This window comes from Sphaeramia orbicularis, unplaced genomic scaffold (genome assembly GCF_902148855.1).
Source record: "Sphaeramia orbicularis unplaced genomic scaffold, fSphaOr1.1, whole genome shotgun sequence".
NCBI lineage: Eukaryota > Metazoa > Chordata > Actinopteri > Kurtiformes > Apogonidae > Sphaeramia > Sphaeramia orbicularis.
This window is the reverse complement of record NW_021941589.1, coordinates 288,323-308,979: the sequence shown is the minus strand read 5'-3', so window position 1 is coordinate 308,979 and position 20,657 is coordinate 288,323. Positions and strand designations below refer to the sequence as shown.

Genomic DNA, 20,657 nt, shown 5'->3' with positions numbered 1-20,657 from the left:
TGCCTGTCGTCGTGTTGAATCCTGGGTGGAAACGGTGAGTCAAAGCTCGGGCAGCGGTGCCTCTGCTATCTGTGTGGAGGGCTTCAGCTGCCTCCGCTTCAGTATCACATTCATCCAACTGACTCAAAGACTCTTTGTTCGGGCGGATTAAAAATAATCGACTAAGTATGTCTGTGATTAGTTTGGATGAAGCTGGAAGGAAATTTTTAGCAAAGTTTATGATTATGTTTCTGTGCTGCTTTACACTAGACGCCAATATTTACTGTAGCTGTGGACCTCTGCTGTGCCAGAAATACAGTTTTTGTGCGTATTGGTTGTTTCTCTGCTTCACTCAGTCCTCCACAAACTGTCCAGTGGAAACCATGGCAACCCACATGAGTTTATGTGTATCTAAGACACAGAAAGCAGCAAACTGAAGGCTGAAAACTCTGCCCGTGTTTTAGACACGATGAGACGAAGGTGCGTTTGCACATCGGACTGAACATCCACACCTGAACTGCTCCTACCTTCACAATGTCGTTGATCAGTGAGTAGCGAAACATCCAGTCCAGGTTGATGCTCTCGTTCTCCAAAATATCCTGAAAAACAAACACAACTGCATTCAGAAAGAGCCCTGGACAGTTCCAATATTATTATTATTATTATTATTATTATTATTATTATTATTATTATTATTATTATTATTATTATACTTTTATTGATTGATTTTGAATATGAAAATGTTACAAGCTTCCTGATTACTATTAATTGACTTCTTCACACAACATGATGTAGAAATGAAAATTCAAAGAAGCAAAAATAATAATAATACGCACAAAAAAGAAAAAGAGAAAAAGTCATATTCGCAAAGGAGTAAGAAGAAGCACAGCTCATTAGCTCTCATCCCTTTGTCTAAACCAGCAATATATACATACATATATAAATATATACACAATCATATACATATAGGGTGGGGAAGCAAAATGTACAATATTTTGAGGCAGGGATTGAAAGACAGTGTATGACCAATTAGTTTATTGAAAGTCATGAGAATTTATTTGCCGCAAGAAAATGTACATAATAGAAAATGTTTTTATTCTATGTGTCCTCCTTCTTTCTCAATAACTGCCTTCACATGCTTCCTGAAACTTGCGCAGTGTTTCCTCAAATATTCAGGTGACAACTTCTCCCATTCTTCTTTAATAGTATCTTCCAGACTTTCTGGTAATAGTTTTGCTCATAGTCATTCTCTTCCTTCCATTATAAACAGTCTTTATGGACACTCCAACTATGTTTGAAATCTCCTTTGGTGTGACGAGTGCATTCAGCAAATCACACACTCTTTGACGTTTGCTTTCCTGATTACTCATATGGGCAAAAGTTTCTGAAAAGGTATGGATAATAGTGTTAGGTATGATTATGACATCAGTATATGTTTGGGTTCAAAACAATTGACGTAGTGCCTGCAGAGAAAAAACAACTAAATGTTCATTGTACATTTTGCTTCCCCACCCTGTATACATACATATATAGATATATACACAATCATATACATATACATACATACATACACATATTCAGATTCAGATTTATTAATTGCCATTCAATAAAAACATCCCAGATTTAAAGAACGAAATAGCAAAATGCACAGCACAAAATAAAAACACAGAAAAACAATCCTAAAAACACCAGCTAAAACAGCCCATATATATGATAAAATATTAAAAACTGCACTAAAATAAATAAATAAATAGTTAATAAAGTTTAAAAAAAAAAAGAAATATTGCACGATGGAGGGGTCACTATTACACCTATTATAGCACATTCCATTATTTCACTTCACCCCCTCAACTTTTGTTTAGTCGTTTTATTGCTGTTGGATAAAAACTTTTTAAAAATCTGTCAGTTTTGCACCTCAGGCTCCGAAAACCGTTTCCCTGAGGGCAGGAGGGAAAACAGTTTGTTGAAGGGGTGGGAGGTGTCTCTGACAATCCCCCTTGCCCCATATATACATGTACACACATATACAACCCCATGCACATACGCTTCCATATACACTCATGTACAAGTACATATATACACTGTTTACATACACATTCACACAGGTTTCTCTGCCTCTGACCCAGGGCTGTCAAACTCATTTTAGTTCAGTTCCATATTTAGCCCAATTTGATCTCAAGTGTGCCAGACCAGTAAAATAATGACTTAATAACCTATAAATAATGACAAGTCCAAGTTTTTCTTTTGTTTCAGTACAAAACAACCCAATTATATTATGAAAATATTACATTTTACAAAAAAGATGTGAATAACCTGAAAAAACAGAAATTTCATTTGAAAAATTAGTGCAATTTTAACAATATTATGCCTCGACTTATTATTTTGACATGTACATTACACACAGTCTTACATAAACATTTGGTAACAGGCAGAATATTGTTAAAATTTTGGAGTTTGGAACTAAAATTTTAACAATTTCTACAAATTCCATCTGTTATTATGAACACAACTCCAGATCACAGTGGATCCATAAATGCACCAAACATTTAGGAACAGGCAGAATATTGTTCAAATTGCACATTTCAGGTTGTTCATCTTGGTTTTTATTTATGTATTTATTTGCTTTTTATTGTGAAAGAGTAGTTTTGTAAATATTTTCATTGTAATCTTATTTTTTTCACTTTAATTTTTCCACATAATTTTTCACTTAGAAAATTTGTCGTCATTATTTACGGGTTATTGTGTTGTTATCTTGACTGTAGATCACATTGGTCTGGATGTGGAACCTGAACCAAAGGATTTGGACAACCTGGACTGTTCAGGTTCATTTTTGCACTTTCATCCTGTGGGCCAGAATGGACCCTTTGGCGGCCAGATTTGGCCCCCAGGCCGCATGTTTGACACCTGTACTCTAATCCCTGTGCCATATCAATGAGTAAAAGACAATAGTCAGTAATGATAATTATCAATTCTCAATTGTAACTGCTAAACAAAATATTTTTATACATTTTCTTAAACTGGTTCATATTTGGACTTTGCTTGAGTTCCTCACTTAGATCGTTCTATAACTTGACGTCAGAAACAGATAAACCCAAACTGTTTAAGGTTGTACTCTGTCATTTCTGCTTTATGTAACGGCCTAATAGTTTATTTTAGGAGGAAGCTCTGATGCACACGCTGCATATGTGCATGTTACAGCTGTGCAGGACGGCAACAGACAAGTGACCCAAAAAGGCCTGAACCTGGGATCTGGGTCTGGATCTGGGCCTGGCTCTGGGCCTGGATTTGGGCCTGGCTCTGGACCTGGATCTGGGCCTAGATCTGGGCCTGGCTCCAAGCCTGGCTCCGTCATACACACACATGCATGAGTCCAAGCAGGGCAGTCCAACAGTCAGCCCAGGATGATCCCAGCTGGGTCAGACCAGTCAAATAATAACACAATAACCTACAAATAGAATGTTTTACAGTGAAAAAAGTTCAATTACGTGATGAAAATGTTAACATCCACAATATATCCTTTAAAAATCTGAATAACACAAACAACCTGAAATTTCTGAAGAAAAATAAGTGCAATTTTAACAATATTCAACCTCACTTATATTTAATAACAGGCAGAATATTGATACAATTACACTTATTTTTCTTAAGACATTACATGTTGTTCATATTTGTTCAGGTTATTCACTTTTTTGTGAAAGGATAGTTGTAAATGTAAACATTTTCATGTAATTTAACTTTTTTTTGTTGTTTTTAACTTGTAGTTGTCATTATTTTAAGTAAATCAGTGGTGTCAGACCTCCTTTTAGTTCCACTTTCAGCCCAGTATGATCTGAATTGGACGGACCAGTAAAATAATAACATAACAACCTGTAAATAATGTCAATGCTAAACTTTTCCTCTATGTTTTACTGAAAAAGTAAAATTACATTATGAAAATGTACAAACTATCTTATAAACATGTGAACAACCTGAAATGTCTTAAGAGAAACTGGTGTAACTTTTCCAATATTTTGTCCGTTATTAAATGTTTTATGTATTTGTAGATCCACTGTGATCTGTACATTATAATATACATGTGGAAATGATAAACTGAGGCAGAATATTGATAAAATTGCACTTATTTTTCTTAAGAAATTTCAGGTTGTTAATGTTATTTAAATTTTAAAGGATATTTAGTGGATATAAAAAATTTTCATTATGAAATTCTACTTTTTTCCACTCTGAAACCTGCAGAAGTGTTTAGAGTTGACATTATTTATATATAATATCCATATATAGACCTCAGTCTGAGTGTGACTGATGGAGTCCACGGCTAAAGTCTAACATGAACATTCTTCCATTTCCAGAAGCAGCAGGAATGACATTAGTTTATGACACACACTGCGGACTACATGTGTCACAGTGGTTTTCTATACATGTTCCGGGGCTGGGGGGGGAGGGTGTCTACCTGCAGGCTGCCTCTGGGACAGTACTCGGTGACGATGCAGATGTTGGGGGGGTCGATGCAGGCCCCGATGAACCTGGTTAGATGGTTGAACTGAATGTCTCTCATCTGAAAATAAGCACACAAACTGTTAGTGCCAGTCTGTCCAAACATCACATTCCCAAACAGCCCACGGAAACACAGGCCTGACGGCTGATTTAAACCAAGACGCTTTTGGAGAAGAACGCTGCCAGCGTTCATCAGAATAGTCTATTTGCAGTCGGCTCGTTTGGCACGCCGTCTTTTTCTACGTGTTGAGGCGCATTCCTGCTCAGGGTACCCGGTTGAAACATGTGCATGTGAATAAACTGGCCTTGGAGGTTATGAATGAGCCAGTGTGTAGAGGAGCAGCGAAAAAAGAAGAAGAAGAAAAAAAAAACAAAAAAGCGCTGAGGTGTTGAGAGGATGTACGAGCAGGCGTACGAGGCACAAGGTGTAAAACTGCTCTACATGGAAAATAATCACTAATTACAACCTGCTTTTACGATTCCACCGCTCGTCCAACGCATGAATCACTTTTCATATTAAAACAACGGAGATGTCTGAGGTCATATGAGTCAAAGAAAACAGATTCTTTTCATAAGAAACTCCTTCATTCACTAATGGAAAGTACAGAACACACTGGAGGGGCCAGCATTTCAACTCTACTGCTTCACCACCACATTTCAGAGGGATTATCAGATTTACTGTACTTGATTAGATTACTTTACATTAGAATAAATTAGATTAGATTACTTTACATTAGATTAGATTACTTTTGATTACATTAGAATACATTAGATTAGATTAGATTACTTTGCATTAGAAAACATTAGATTAGATTACTTTAGATACCTTTACATTAGAATACATTAGATTAGGTCAGATTATTTTATATTAAAATAAATTAGATTAGATTACACTAGATTATTTGACATTACAATACATTAGATTAGATTACTCTAGATTACATTAGAATATATGACATTACATTACTTTGCATCAGAATACATTGGATTAGACTACATTAGAATACATTAGGTAAGATTACATTAGATTACTTTGCATTAGAATACATTAGATTAGATTAGATTACTTTGCATTAGAATACATTAGATTAGATCAGATTAGAATATAATAAATTGGATTGCATTAGATTACTTACATTATATTAGATTACTTTGCATTAGAATACATTAGATCAGATATTAGAATAGATTAGATTAGATCACATTATTTTACTTTACATTAGATTACAGTAGAATACATTTGGTTAGATTACATTAGATTACTTTGCACTACTTACTTTGACTGGCTCTATACTGTATTTACTGATATACTATGTGAAAACTGTGAAATAAAAACATTTTTAATGCTGCTAATCTGATGTTTTCTCACATTTTAACAAAACTGCACAAGATAATATGCAAAAAAAACCCTCAACTTTTTGTTAAAAACCCCAAAACAAACCAAAACTGTTAATTATGGTCTAATACAGGGTATTTCAACCTTGGGGTCTGGACCCCATGTGGGGTCACCTGTAATTCAAATGGGGTCACCTGGAATTTCTAGAAATTGATAAAAAATTTAAAAAAAAAACGTATTAATAAAAAAATATTATATATAAAAATGGTTTGGTTTCCTGGTGTGTTCACACACCATGTTTGCCATTTTTGTTTTAAAACTCTTCTCTTGTTGTAACATCCATCAACATCTGTTTTTTGTTCATGTGACTCTAGTTGCACAAAAAGGTCTTTCCATTACAGTTTTACGCAATATACCAATTTCACTATCGAAAAACACATCTCTTCCAAGCGACAAAACCTCTCATGGAAAAAGTTTTGGTGAAACTGTTGTTTTTCTATTGGACAAATTCTTATGCACAAGTTCTATTGCGCACTTTGCGGTCAATGAAAAAAGTGACTGTTAATACACTGTTTTCATCTTGTTGCATGTTTCCATTTTCAGTATCTTTACCTCTTTTTTGTCATTTTCTTGTTATGTTAGTTATTTCTTGTAATATTTTTACGACTCAGGCCTCTCCTCTGTTTTTCACATGCCTTTAGTGCAGTGTTTTTCAATCTTGGGGTCGGGACGCCATGTGGGGTCGCCTGGAATTCAAATGGGGTCACCTGGAATGTCTAGTAATTGATTAAAAAAAAAAAAAAAGACTTACTAATAAAAAATATATGGTGAGTTGACAGAGACAATCATAATCCATAAAAGACATGACAAACTGAGTGTGAAACTGCAGCACTGTGGTTCTGTTTACCTGTCAAATGTTCACTGTGGTCAGTTTCAGATGCTGCAGCTCTTTCATAATTCATAGTTTGAGTTCTTGTTTGTTCAGTATTAATTGTCCTCCTTGTAAATCACAGCTGGACTGACTGTACATATCCTGACCAAGGAAAATCCAGTTCTCCCTTTGTGCAGTAATCTACACCTGGCTTTTGCCTCCGTCCACAATAATATACATTATATAGACTAAATGTCCTGTAAAATGAACCTGTATTTGAAACATAGTATAGCAAACTATTACATGATCAAAAACAAATTAATTTTAGCCAAAAAAAAAAAAAAAAAGTCTCTGTTTAGAATGTATAGGGTCATCAGAAATTGGGATGTTAAAATGGGGTCACAAGACAAAAAAAAAGTTGGAACCACTAGTGTAATAACAATTAGCAATTTTTTAAACTCAGGTGTATGTAGAAGAGCAAAGTTACAGTGATGGTATGAATTGCAGTGTATGGGACGAAAAACAAATAAAACCCATGAATATACAAGAGAACACCTTTGAACACATGTCCACTGGAGTGACCACTACGCATGAAAGGGTTAAAATCAGTGTTGGGAATAATGGTGTTAAAAATAGCGCCGTTACTAACGCCATTATTATTTTCCAGTAATGCGTAATCTAATTCATTACTATTTAAAACGTTACAACGCTGTTACCGTTACCGGCAGTGACATGTGGTGCATTACTATGCACTGATATCTAACAGCTGTTATCTGTCCTGGCTCAGCCAGGTACAAGAGGTGTGACGTTCGCGGACGAATCGAGTCCTCTGAACGGCTCCCTTCCAGTGAACGATAAGAAACCGATTCGTTGCGAGCCGTTCGTTACGAGTCGTTCTTCTATTCAAATTACCCACACTGCCTTCATGCTTCACCTGTGTGTCCATGAGTCTGAGTTGTCCACGCTGCCTTCACCTGAACCACTAATGACATCTGTGAGTTTGAGTTGTCCCAGCACACCACATTCACTTGAACACAGCTACGTGCGCAGCTCATTTAGGGGAGGAGTTATCAGCTAATTTAGGGGAGGAGTTATCAGTGACAGTCCAACTGACTGGACTGAAGACATTTACCGCTAGATCAGGGAGGAGCCACTGAAAAAAGTGGAGATGTGGGATTAACTGGAGGAGGACTTCTTCCTATAAATGCAGATATGCACTTATGTGGTGGAAAAGCCAGACCTGGTGGACCCCAGCCACGCCCTGGTGGACCCCGGCCGCGCCCTGGTGGACCCCGGCCGCGCCCTGGTGGACCCCGGCCGCGCCCTGGTGGACCCCGGCCTCATTACAGTCCTGGTCTTCAGTACCTGTCTGCTGTTCTACACTGTGAAACTGGCCCATGAAACACGCTCAAAAATTAGTTTCCTTTAACATATTTGAAGGTTTTTCAAAAAAGTAACGCAATAATTACTTTCCCTGGTAACTAATTACATTTATGAAGGAGTAATTCCATTACTAATTCAATTACTTTTTTGGGAAAGTAACTAGACACTATAACTAACTAATTTTTAAAAGTAATTTGCCCAACACTGGTTAAAATACACAACATTTGGCACTTCTAATCTGTGAGGCAGATCATTTCTAAAAAACGGTAGAGCAGTGGTACTAGCTGAAGTATGGATCTGAATTTGGATGCTTTTCTAGGACGTCTTCTGTGTGCTTTTATTGCTGTGAGTGATGACAGCAGAGCCCGTCTTTCTGCAGCCGCTGTGAAACTTCAAAACCGGCGTTCATAATTTCAACAGTGTACTTTTCTTCTTCGAGCGCAGCCAGTGACAGACGCTCTCACATCAAAAAACCAGGGAGTTAGTCGCTCCTGTTTCACGGCTCGAGAGATGTTGGCCTACCCTTTGGCCTATATAATTTCCCCCGCTGCACACTGATGGGGTGGGGGGAGGGAAAGGGGAGGGAAAGGGGGAGGGGGGGGCACGATGGGGGGGAGGAGAGCGCTGGAAGACAAGTGGTTAAGTTTCCACTGGCAGTGCCGTCTCTTCCCCATCTGGTTGGCTTTTCATGAGCTGAGGTTTGACAGGCGATCAGGCCCCCGGGCGTCTGAGGAGCTGCCAGCTCAGACACCCCCCCCCCCGACTGACCGAGAGGCCGCAGAGGCATCCCAGAAGCCCCGGCTGCTCCCCTCGCACTCGCAAAAAGACACCCAGACTGGAACAGAACAGGCTGCTCTGAAATGGCCACAGATTTCCCAACATGCTCCATCTTGCCGCTGAGCGCTGGTGTAATTTTCGAGTTACAGGTTTCCCATGTTTCCATCACCAAACCACACACAGCAGAGGATGTGGATTTTTTTTCTCCTTCAGCGCCCTTATCGTGCTCTTGTAAAGACTTCCCAGGGAAAAAGGAGCTTTTCATTGACAGCTGCTGTCACTAATGTTGACGTTTAAGGTTTTTCAGTCTTTGCTGCAGCATCGTTGAACTGAGAACCCACAAAGAAGGACCATAAAAATAAAATAGAACCAGTGTCCCTGTATGTCTGCGTCATGTTCGATCTGAATCAGAACCAGTCGAATGTGTGAGGTTGTCAGGTTCTGTTCTATGTTCCAGTCCTGTGGTCTGGATGCAGATCAATCTAACTATAGAAGTGGGCAGGACTTTGACTGGAGGAGAACTCAACTCATCCAATCAGACTTCTATCAGTGATCAATAGGAACTAGACTGATATCTGGAACCATTTACATGTTATAAACCATCAAAATATGGACCAGTAGAAGGAAAGGAACATTTTTAATATTTCAAAAAATTTTCAAAAATTCCAAAATCTAAATTTCTCAAACCTGTGAATAAACTTTGTAGACATTGTCCCAAAGAGGATACAAAAAAATTGGAAATAAATCTGATCAGTAGTTTAGGAGAAGTTTGAAGGAACTGAAGAAAAGAAAAAGATCAAGACAATGATGAAAATGAAGACGATGACAATGAAGATGATGACAATGAAGACGATGACAGTGATGAAGACAACGTCAACAAAGACAAAGATGACAATGACAATGACAATGACGATGAAAAAGACGATGATGAGGACGACAACAATGATGCTGACAATGATGATGAAGACGATGGTGAACAAGACGACAATGATTACGAAGACAACGATGACGAAGACAACGATGATGATGACAAAGACGACGATGACCAAGATGATGAAGACGATGATGACAAAGACAACGATGATGATGACAACAACAACGACGAGGACGGTGATGATGAAGAAGACGATGACCAAGATGACAATAACGACAATGACAAAGATGACAATGATGGAGATGGCGACGAAGATGAGGAAGGTGACAAAATGATGAAGACAACGATGATGAAGACAACAATGACGATGATGACAAAGATGACGATGACGAAGATGATGATGAAGTTTGATGATGACCTAGACGACGATGACGATGGTGATGAATACAGCGATGATGAAGAAGACGATGATGATGAAGACAATGCTGATTAAGACAAAAATGACGAGGACGATGATGAAGACAACGATGACAAAGATGAGGACAATGACGAAGATTGCAATAATGACAATAACGACAATGGTGACGATGGCGACAACAATGAGGAAGACAATGATGACGATGATGACAAAGACGACAATGATGAAGACAATGACGACAATGACAATGATGACAAAAACGATGACAAAAAGGACGATGACGAAGATGATGAAGTTTGATGATGACCAAGATGACGATGACCAAGACAACGATGACGAAGATGATGACAACGATGACAATGTTGACAAAGACAATGATGACCAAGACAACGATGACGAAGATGATGACAACGATGACAATGTTGACAAAGACAATGATGACCAAGACAACGATGATGATGATGATGAATACAGCGATGATGAAGAAGACGATGACGAAGACAATGATGATAAAGACGACAATAACGAGGACGATGATGATGAAGACGGTGATGACAAAAATGACGATGACAACAATGACGAAGATGACAATGATGACAATGACAACAATGACTACAATGGCGACAAAAATTATGAAGATAACGATGGCAACGAAGATGATGAAGATGACGATGACGAAGACAACAATGATGACGATGATGAAGACAACGATGACAAAGACAACAATGACAAAGACAATCATGACGAAGATAACGATGACGAAGATGACGATGAGGATGATGACAAGGACAATGAAGATGACCAAGATGACAGCAATGAAGACGACGATGACCATGATGACGATGACGACGGTGATGACGAATACAGCGATGATGAAGAAGACAATGATGACGAAGACAACGCTGATAAAGACGACAATGATGAGGACAATGATGATGAAGACGACGATGACAAAAATAATGATGACGACAATGACGAAGATGACAATGATGACAAGGACGCTGAGGATGACAATGACTACAATGGTGACAAAAATGATGAAGACGACAATGACGAAGATGATGATGGTGATGATAAAGTTTGATGATTATGAAGACAACGATGACCAAGACGACAATGACCAAGATGACGATGGCCAAGATGATGAAGATGATGATCACGAATACAGCGATGATGAAGAAGACGATAATGACGAAGACAATGATGATAAAGACAACAATGACGAGGACTATGAGGATGAAGATGACGATGACGAGGACTATGATGATGAAGACAATGATGACAAAGATGATGATGACGAAGATGACAATGACGACGATGGTGACGAAGACGACGAAGATGACCATGATGATGATGACGAAGACGACAATGACAACGGTGAGGATGACAATGAAGACGACGACAATGATGATGACAATGACAAAGACAAAGATGATGATGATGATGAAGATGACGATGACAATGATGACAGAGACAACGATGACCAAGACAACCAAGACGACAATGACCATGACGGCGATGAGGACAATGACAAAGATGATGAAAATGACAAAGATGATGACAAAGACACCGATGATAACGAAGCCGAAGATGATGATGATAAAGACGACGAAGACAATGATGACGAAGACGAGGCTGGCCGCAGCGTCCTCCCAGTCGTTCATGTCCTATCGATCGCTGCGTTAAACCCATTAATCTGAGTAAAAGTCTGTTTATGTTGATAAACTTTGGTAAATGACTGGAGCTGAGTTTCCAGGATGATCACCACCACATTGTACTTCAGTCAAGGTCTGACACGTTCATCTACAGACGAACAAAGCCACTCTGAGAAAAAGGAAAAGGAGACTGATTTTCATTGTAAACTCCTTTTTTTCATACACTTGTTTTGTAAAGCGAGTGCAGTGAGTGAGCCTCGTCTGAAGGTCTTCCACCTGCGGTCCAATCAGAAAAGCATCAGTTGTTTATTTCAACCAGTGAATAAATAATCTGATGAATGTGACGAGTAGAGATGGAAATGTTTGTGTTTGTACAATTCAACCCCCAAGGCCTGAGCGTACCGTTCGTTTTACACCACCATCACTGAAAGCGCTTAAAACAAAACCACTTTTCTCTCATGCATTTACAGCCAAATGAATGAAAGTGAAATCTGTAAAAGCGTGACCATCAGACTGAAGTTGTATTATTACTTTGAAACCAGATTAAAAAAATGTATTTAATGTTTTTGTCTGAGCAAAAGCGCAGCAAGAAAGGTCACCATCTAATTAAAATCAGACTGGATCAACCTCTGGGGAGCAGGAATAAACGCTGCCAGGTGCCAGAGTTCTTTGTAATTTATTTTTAATATCCAATTATTGATATCAAGAAATGACAAATGTTCTTCATGTCCTTCTGGTCATTTGTGAAAATTGCAATTACTTTTACTTTATTTTTAATATGTTGTGTTTGTTTCAAAGCTTTTTTAATTTCCTCTTGTTGATCCTTTCATTGATTTAAGATATTTAACCCCTTTTTAAAAATTCTGATATCCAGAGTTTACGTCATTTTCACTTTCTACATTATTTATATTTTGTTGCATTTTTTTTTTTTAATTTCATGTTCATCTTGTTACATGTTATTACGCTGTTTTTATATTGGTATTTTGTCTCATTCTCATTTTGCTACATCTTCTTACATTGGTTTCATCTTGTTTTTCATTGCACATTTTATGTCGTTTTCATCTTTGTTACGTCCTTTTACATATTTTTTGTTTTCTTGCATCTTTTACATTATTTTGTCACACAGTGGCTTTTCCATTGGACATCTGCGCAAAACTTTACCGATACTTATAAATGTCGAAAAAACAAAAGCGTGGAATGTTGGTTTTTCCACTAAATCACAAATGCAATGATTTATTTATTATTGCGAGATGTCACAAGAAGTCATTCCATAAACATGTCGATGAACATAAATATCTTGTTTTGAATCTAGAATGCTCGTTACCCCTTTATCTCGTACTAAATTCTAAAATGGTTTGGTTTCCTGGTGTGTCCACAGATTTAAAACTCTTCTTCTTCTCCTGTCGTAACATCTGTCAACATCCAGGTTTTTTTTTTGTTTTTTGTTCGTGTGACTCTGTCTTTGACGCTGTCTTTCCATTACAGTTTTACACAATATACCAATTTCGCTACGTCGAAAAAAGCCACCTCTTGCAAGTGAAAAAACTTTTCATGGAAAAAGTTTTGGTGAAATTGATATTTTTCCATTAGATGAATTCTTATGCGCAAGTTCTATTTGCGCACTTTGAGGGTCAATGGAAAAGTGACTATTAATACACTGTTTTCCTCTTGTTGTATTTTTCCATTTCAGTGTTTTTATTACCCTTTTTTTGTCGTTTTCTTGTTATGTTAGTTATTTCTTGTAATATTTTTACGACTCAGGCCTCTCCTCTGTTTTTCACATGCCTTTAGTGCAGTGTTTTTCAACCTTGGGGTCGGGACCCCACGTGGGGTCATCTGGAATTCAAATGGGCTTGCCTGGAATGTCTAGTAATTGATAAAAAAAAAAACAAAAAACCTTACTAATAAAAAAATATATGGTGAGTTGACAGGGACATTCACAACACATAAAAGACAAACTGAAGCTGGAACTGAAGCACTGTGTTTCTGTTTATCTGTCCACTCAGATGGACACCATGCAGTTAATTTTAGAAGCAAAGAAACATGTATTTACTGATAAACTGTGTGAAAACTATGAAATAAAAACATTTTTAATGCGGCTAGTCTGATGTTTTCTCACATTTTAACAAAACTGCATGGAGATAATATGCAAAAAAAAAAAAAAAAAAAAAACCCTCAAGTGTTTGTTAAAAAAAACCCAAAACAAAACTGTTAATTATGGTCTAATACAGCGTTTTTCAACCTTGGGGTCAAATGGGGTCACCTGAAATTTCTAGTAATTGATCAAAATAATTAAAAAATGTACTAAAAAAATATATTGTGAGTTGACAGAGACAATCCCAAACATAAAAAACAAACTGTGGTTGTGAAACTGCAGCACTGTGGTTCTGTTTACCTGTCAAATGTTCATTGTGGTCAGTTTCAGATGCTGCAGCTCTTTCATAATTCATAGTTTCAGTTCTTGTTTGTTCAGTATTAATTGCCAGCCTTGAAAATCCAAGCTGGACTGACTGTACATATCCTGACCAAGGAAAATCACATTCTCCCTTTGTGCAGTAATCTACACCTGGATTTACTGCCTCCGTCCAGAATAATATACATTATATAGACTAAATGTCCTCTAAAATTAACCTTTATTTGAAACATAGTATAGCAAACTATTACATGATCAAAAACAAATTAATTTTAGCAAAAAAAAAAAAAAAAGACTGGGGTCGCCTGAAATTTGTAATGTTAAAATAGGGTCACGAGCCAAAAAAAGTTGGAAACCACTGTCCTAAAGGGTTAAATTAAAAAGGAAATGTGTTTTTTGATCAATACATCGACTTTTCCAGTGTTGAATGATTGTGTTAAATGCACAAAATGAGAATGTGCAGAAAAAATATAAGAAAACATACTGCTTGTACTTTAAACCAAAATGAGTAAAAATCAACAAAATAACAAACAATAAGAACAAAAATATATGTTAATGTTAAAATGGGGTCAAGATGTTAAAATGAGTCATGAGCCAAAAAAGGTTGGAACCACTGGTATGGTGACATCAGCTCTTCCAGAAAACCCTCTTTAATTCAGGATAATAACATTTCCTGTGTTGTTATGTACCTCATCCTGTACTTTATAAGTTGAGGAAAGGCAGCTGAAGACACTGTATGAATAAAACATCCCTGACATGAACACTTACATGTTTGAGCTCCAGTAAAACCTTCCTGGTCAGCTCGATCCTCTTCTTGTTGACGTGTTTGATGGCCACCAGGTTTCCCTGAGAACAACACAAGACCAGACAGAGCCCTGAATCCGGTAAAGGCCAGTAAACTTCAGCTTTACAAGACTTTTGAATATTTAAAGATGCTGCACCTGGGTCTAAACGTACACTTAAAAAAAGCAGTTTTCTGCAGTTTTTTTTTTTTAACTGTACATTTAGACCAGGGGGTGTAAAACTCATTTTAGATCAGGGGCCACATTTAGTCCATTGTGGTCTAAAGTGGGCTGGACCAGTACAATAATAGGCATAATAACCGATAAATTGTAATCCAAAATATATCTCTTTGTTTTAGAGCTGAAACGATTAATCGACTCAAAGTGATCCAAAAAAAAATCATTCAACCACAATTCTCCTGAGTCAAAGCTTTGTTTCCTTCATTTCTCTGCTGTTAAACATTGGTTCCACTGTTGTGTTTCACACGGACGCTTACTGTGACGCACAAAGAAGCTTCAGTTCAGGAAAACTGCAAATGAATATTTCCCTTCAATCAATTCGAGTCGATTAATCAAATCGTGAATTTTTGCATTCACTTCAAGCACCTAATCCACAGGTGTCAAACATGCGGGTCGGGGGCCAAATCTGGCCCGCCAAAGGGTCCGCTCCGGCCCTTGGGATGAATTTGTGAAATGCAAATATTACACTAAGATATGAACAATCCTTTTAGTTCAGGTTCCACATTCAGACCAATTCAGTCTCAAGTGGGCAGGACCAGTAAAATACTATCATAATAATCTATAAATACTCACAACTCCAAATTTTTCTCTTTGTAAATGTAAATATTTTCATGTATTTACACGAAAACCAAGTATAATTTCATACAAAATGTGAATAACCTGAACAAATATGAACAACCTGAAATGTCTTACGAGAAGTAGAATTTTAACAATATTCTACCTGATACTAAATGTTTTGTTTGTTTGTAGATCCACTGTGATCTGTCAGTTATAATGTACATGTGGAAATGATAAACTGAGGCAGAATATTGTTCAAATTACACTGATTTTTTCAGTTTGTTCCTGTTATTCACATCTTTTGAAAGGATAGTTCATAGATGTAAACCTTTTCAAAATGTAATTTTACTTTTTTTTGCTCTAAAACAGAAAAGTTTGGAGTTGACATTATTTACATATTATTATGTTATTATTTTACTGTTTTCGGCCCACGTCAGATCAAATTTAGCTGAATATGGAACTGAACTAAAATGAGTTTGACACCCCTGACCTAATCGATTAACTGTTTCAGCTCTACTTTGGTTTAGTGTGAAAGTTAAATTACATTATGAAAATGTGAATAACCTGAACAATCATGTACACCCTGAAATCTTTTGAAAAAATAAGTGTCATTTCACCAATATTATGTTATCATTAAGCTTAATCGATAAGCTGTGCTTCTTCTCCTTTTCATATATGACTTTTTCTCTTTTCCTTTTTTGTGTGTATAATTATTTTATGCTTCCTTGAATTTTCATTTCTATATTATGTTGTGCAAAGATGTCGGTTAGTAGCAATCAGGAAGCTTGTATCATTTCCATATTCAAAATAAATCAATTAAAAATATTATTATAATAATAATTATTATTATTATTATTATTATTATTATTATTATTATTATTATTATTATTATTAACAACATAATTCACAGTTCACAGTGGATCTACAAATGCAGAAAACATTTGTAACAGGTGTTATATTGTTAGAATTGCACTTATTTTTCGTACAAAATTTCAGCTTTCCCATATTTGTTCAGGTTAGTCACATTTTATGGTAAATGTAAATACTCTTATAATGTAATTTTACTTTTTTCCATATTAAACCAAGGACAAAATTTGGATTTGTCATTATTCATAGGTTATTATATCATTATTTTACTTAATATCACATTAAGTTGTAGGTGGCCCCTGAACGCCTTTGACTGGTAATATTTTTAGTGTAATTTTTGGACTTTTTAAATTCATCCCATGGGGTGGACTGGACCATTTGGCGAGCCTTATGTTTGACCCCCCCCTCCCTGGTTCAGACCCAGGTGCAGCATGAAGACGTTAGACAGTGAGGAAAAGTCTGTAGGTAGATGTGGAGAAAAGTTTGGTTTTTCTGTCAGATGAACTGTACCTGCGGCTTCGTCATGTGAGTCAGTAAAAGAACAGGGTGAAGTGAACCCGTCAGAGGAGCAGTTCAAGGTTTTAACAGTTTTGGATTTTTCATTCTAGTTTAGTTTTATTTAGTTTTGTTATTGATTTATTTTTCTTTCTTTAATTTTTGTTCATTTTGATGCTTGTTTTCTCTGTTATTTATTATTTTGTATTTATTATTTTCAGATTTGTTCATTTCATGCCTATTTATTTTTTCCTCAGTTTTGTTCAGTTTGTGGCTAATTTTGTTCATATTATATATAATTTTGTTAAATTATTCATGTTTGTGCTTATTTTATTACATTTAAGTTCAGTTTTTGCTTCAGATCAGTCAAGTTTCAACTACACTTCAGTTTCAGATATTTTCAAAACATTTTTGTGTTCATTTATTAATGACTGAACTCCAAACTCTGTTTTTATTACCTCCGCCAGGAGGTATAGTGATCACTTTGCTTTGTGTGTTTGTGTGCGTGATTGTTTGTTAGCAAGATAACTCAAAAAGTTATGGACAGATTTTCAGGAAATCTGCAGCAAATGTTGATACTGGCACAAGGAACAAATTATTAAATTTTGGTGGTGAGCGGTGGGGGGGGGGGGCTGCGCTGTCCGAGTGCTTTTCTTATTGATTATTATGTAATTACTTAAATTTACTTTATTTTCTGTATTTTGTGGTTGTTTCAAAGCTGTATTTTTAATTTCCTCTTGTTGATATTGTTTTGTAAACTTTCTTATATGTTTTTGTTCATTTTCATGCCCATTTTCTAATTTTTTCTTCAATTTTGTATAGCTTTTTTTTTTTTTTTTTTTCATATTTCTTATTATTTTGTTAAATTATTCATTTTTGTTCATGTTTTTGCTTGTTTTATTTTTTTCAATTTACATTTAAGTTTAAGTTCAGTTTTTGCTCAGTGTGTCCATCCACTGTCATTTATCAAACTCCATGGCTTTTACTTCTGTTTTTTGCTTTTTTTTTGGATATTTACTTATGACAAACTGCATTTTACATCAGTTACTTACATTTGTTGATAGGATTAGCGGATTAACAGGTATTAAACAGTTTACATCATTAGACAGTGCATGTTTGGGTTTTTATGGGTTAATTTCACAAGGATATTTTTTTCACTTTGCACCTCTCTCTTTTCATGCCTCGGTGTCGGATTTAATCGTCTTTGTTGAATTTGAGACGACATAAGTGTATCAGCGCCTCTGATAGCCGGCGAGGTGTTCAGGCTGTACCGTGGCATCAGCGTTTATATGGAAACCTGCGTCACGCGGCTGAAAACAAAGACATTTATCTCATTATTCAGCAGCCTGTATTTGTCACAGATCCTCAACACCTCCCCCATATTAAACGGATAAATTAACAGCAGCAACAAGTTGATGGCCACGTCCAGACTGCGAGGCGGGAGTGAATAAAAAGAGAGAGAGAGAGGGAAAAAAAAAGAAGAAGAAGAAGAAAATTGACGCATTCTGCAGCTCACATTAAAACTACCTAAAGTCGCCCACACTCTCCAGCGCTTTTTCTCAGGCTTTCTCTGCGAGTGTGCACATGTGTGGGTGGGAAAGGAGTGCGCAGGAGTTGAAAATGTCAGAACTCACTAAGCCTTACCTTAAAATAGCCCGTTTTTGCAAATAGCTGATATTTTCCATGGGCAGTTATCAAGGAGCCATAGCTGGAACCTCTCTGAAAAAAAAAAAAAAACAGAAGAAAAAGGTGGAAAAGGAGTAAAAAGGAAAATGGTGGGTTAGTGGTGAGTAGATTAGAGCAGAGAGGATTAACTGTTGGCCTTTTAAGACTTTACTGTAATAGAAATGCCTCTGCATGAGAACGCCTTTCCCCAACATTTAAAGAAAACAGTGTTTGTAGTTTTTTTTTTTTTTTTTAAATACCAACTCATGTCCTTGGGCAAATGTCTGCAGTGCACACAGAGAATAAAAGGGAAAAAAAAAAAAAAAAAAGAAGTGCCGCATTCAGACAGTCGGCACAGTCACAGTTGTATAGAATGCAAATATTGGCAACACATGGCATACTGGAAAATACATCAGCCTGGAAAATTACTGTGTTTTCCACACGCATTATCCCAGGAATTGGGCTGAAAAGCGGTAATGAAAAAGGTGTGTGCATGTGCTTTTCATGAACGGTTGCACGTGTGGGATGAAACACAACCTGGAGGAGATGCATTAGAACCTGATACCTGAGGAACGTGACGACGATGCACCGGGGGCTTCCTTTAAAAAGCATTTTTAATAAAACCAGGACAAAGTCTAAGTTCTGAGAAGATACTAAACCCTCAAATTAGGGATGAACGACAGCTGGTTTTTACAACGCTACCGATAACCGATAACTTCCTGCTTCTCGTAACTAGGGATGGGAATCAATAAGAATTCAACGATTCTGATTCCATTATCGATTTTGCTTATCGATCCGATTCTCTTATCGATTCTCATTGGGTGAGGGAATAAAAGTGTTCAAACAGATGTGTTTGCATTAACTGTCTTTTATATTTCCATCTCTGCACAGAAAATATAACATATACAGTATGTACAAATAATAATAACAGATGACGCCAGGCCCGGTTTGGGGCGGGGGGGGGCGCGTGGAGTGAAAGTGAAACTTAAGATGCTTTACTAATTCCTCTATCGCCGCATTTCTAATACGTGTTGTTGTGCCCCTCATTTCCTTTCCCCTACCTTCGGAAACTTGCATTTGAGGGGGTACAACATTTGTTGCCCGCACCGGAACCAGAACTGGGCCCGGCGTTCACTCTGCCGCCACATTCACAAGCACCACTAAGCAGCGAATCCAATCTGTGACATTCCTGTAAATGAATCACATGCTGTGGACAAATGTTTGAACAGATTGGAGGGATTCCACCCTTTAGAAGAAATGGAAGCTTTGTCAGTGTTCAACTGGACCTGGTGTCGTCTGTTTAGACCGTTTCTGCCTCAACACCATGTTGGCTACGTTCTGACCAAAACAATGCAGCGTAAGCTTGACGTCATTGCGCATGCGCAACGAAGGCGGAATCGATAAGCAGAATCATTAACCAGGCAAACGATTCCAAGGAAGCGAGCTACTAGGATCCGGTTCTCCAAAAAGAACCGGTTCTCAATTCCCATCCCTACTCATAACCGATACCAATAACAAACAACAATACAGGGTGAATAAAAAAAAAACTGTACATTTTGAAAAATTACCCCCAGTTCCACATTTGATAGTTTTTGGAATTTTCTTTTCTGGTTGTCGGTAGGTCGGGGATTGGTGGATATTTGTCCAAATTTACAGACCCAGGTTTTCATGCATGAGTGAGCAGGGGATAATTGCGCAATCCAAGTTAAAACTGGTTTGCACGGAGTAGCGGTGGGATTTAAATCCAGTCAAAGGTCATGGGAGGGGCCAATGGGCATCCATCTGGTTTTCCACAAAATTTCCAGGTTACAGTATTAACACTTTGGACACCATGTCAGTTTCAGTTCTTTACC

The 20,657-nt window shown here is 37.1% G+C and overlaps 1 pseudogene; it reads right to left on the bottom strand.

Annotated features, from left to right (window-relative positions):
• LOC115416305 (atrial natriuretic peptide receptor 2-like) overlaps positions 1–20,657 on the bottom strand; it is a 120,692-nt pseudogene that overhangs the window by 6,256 nt on the left and 93,779 nt on the right.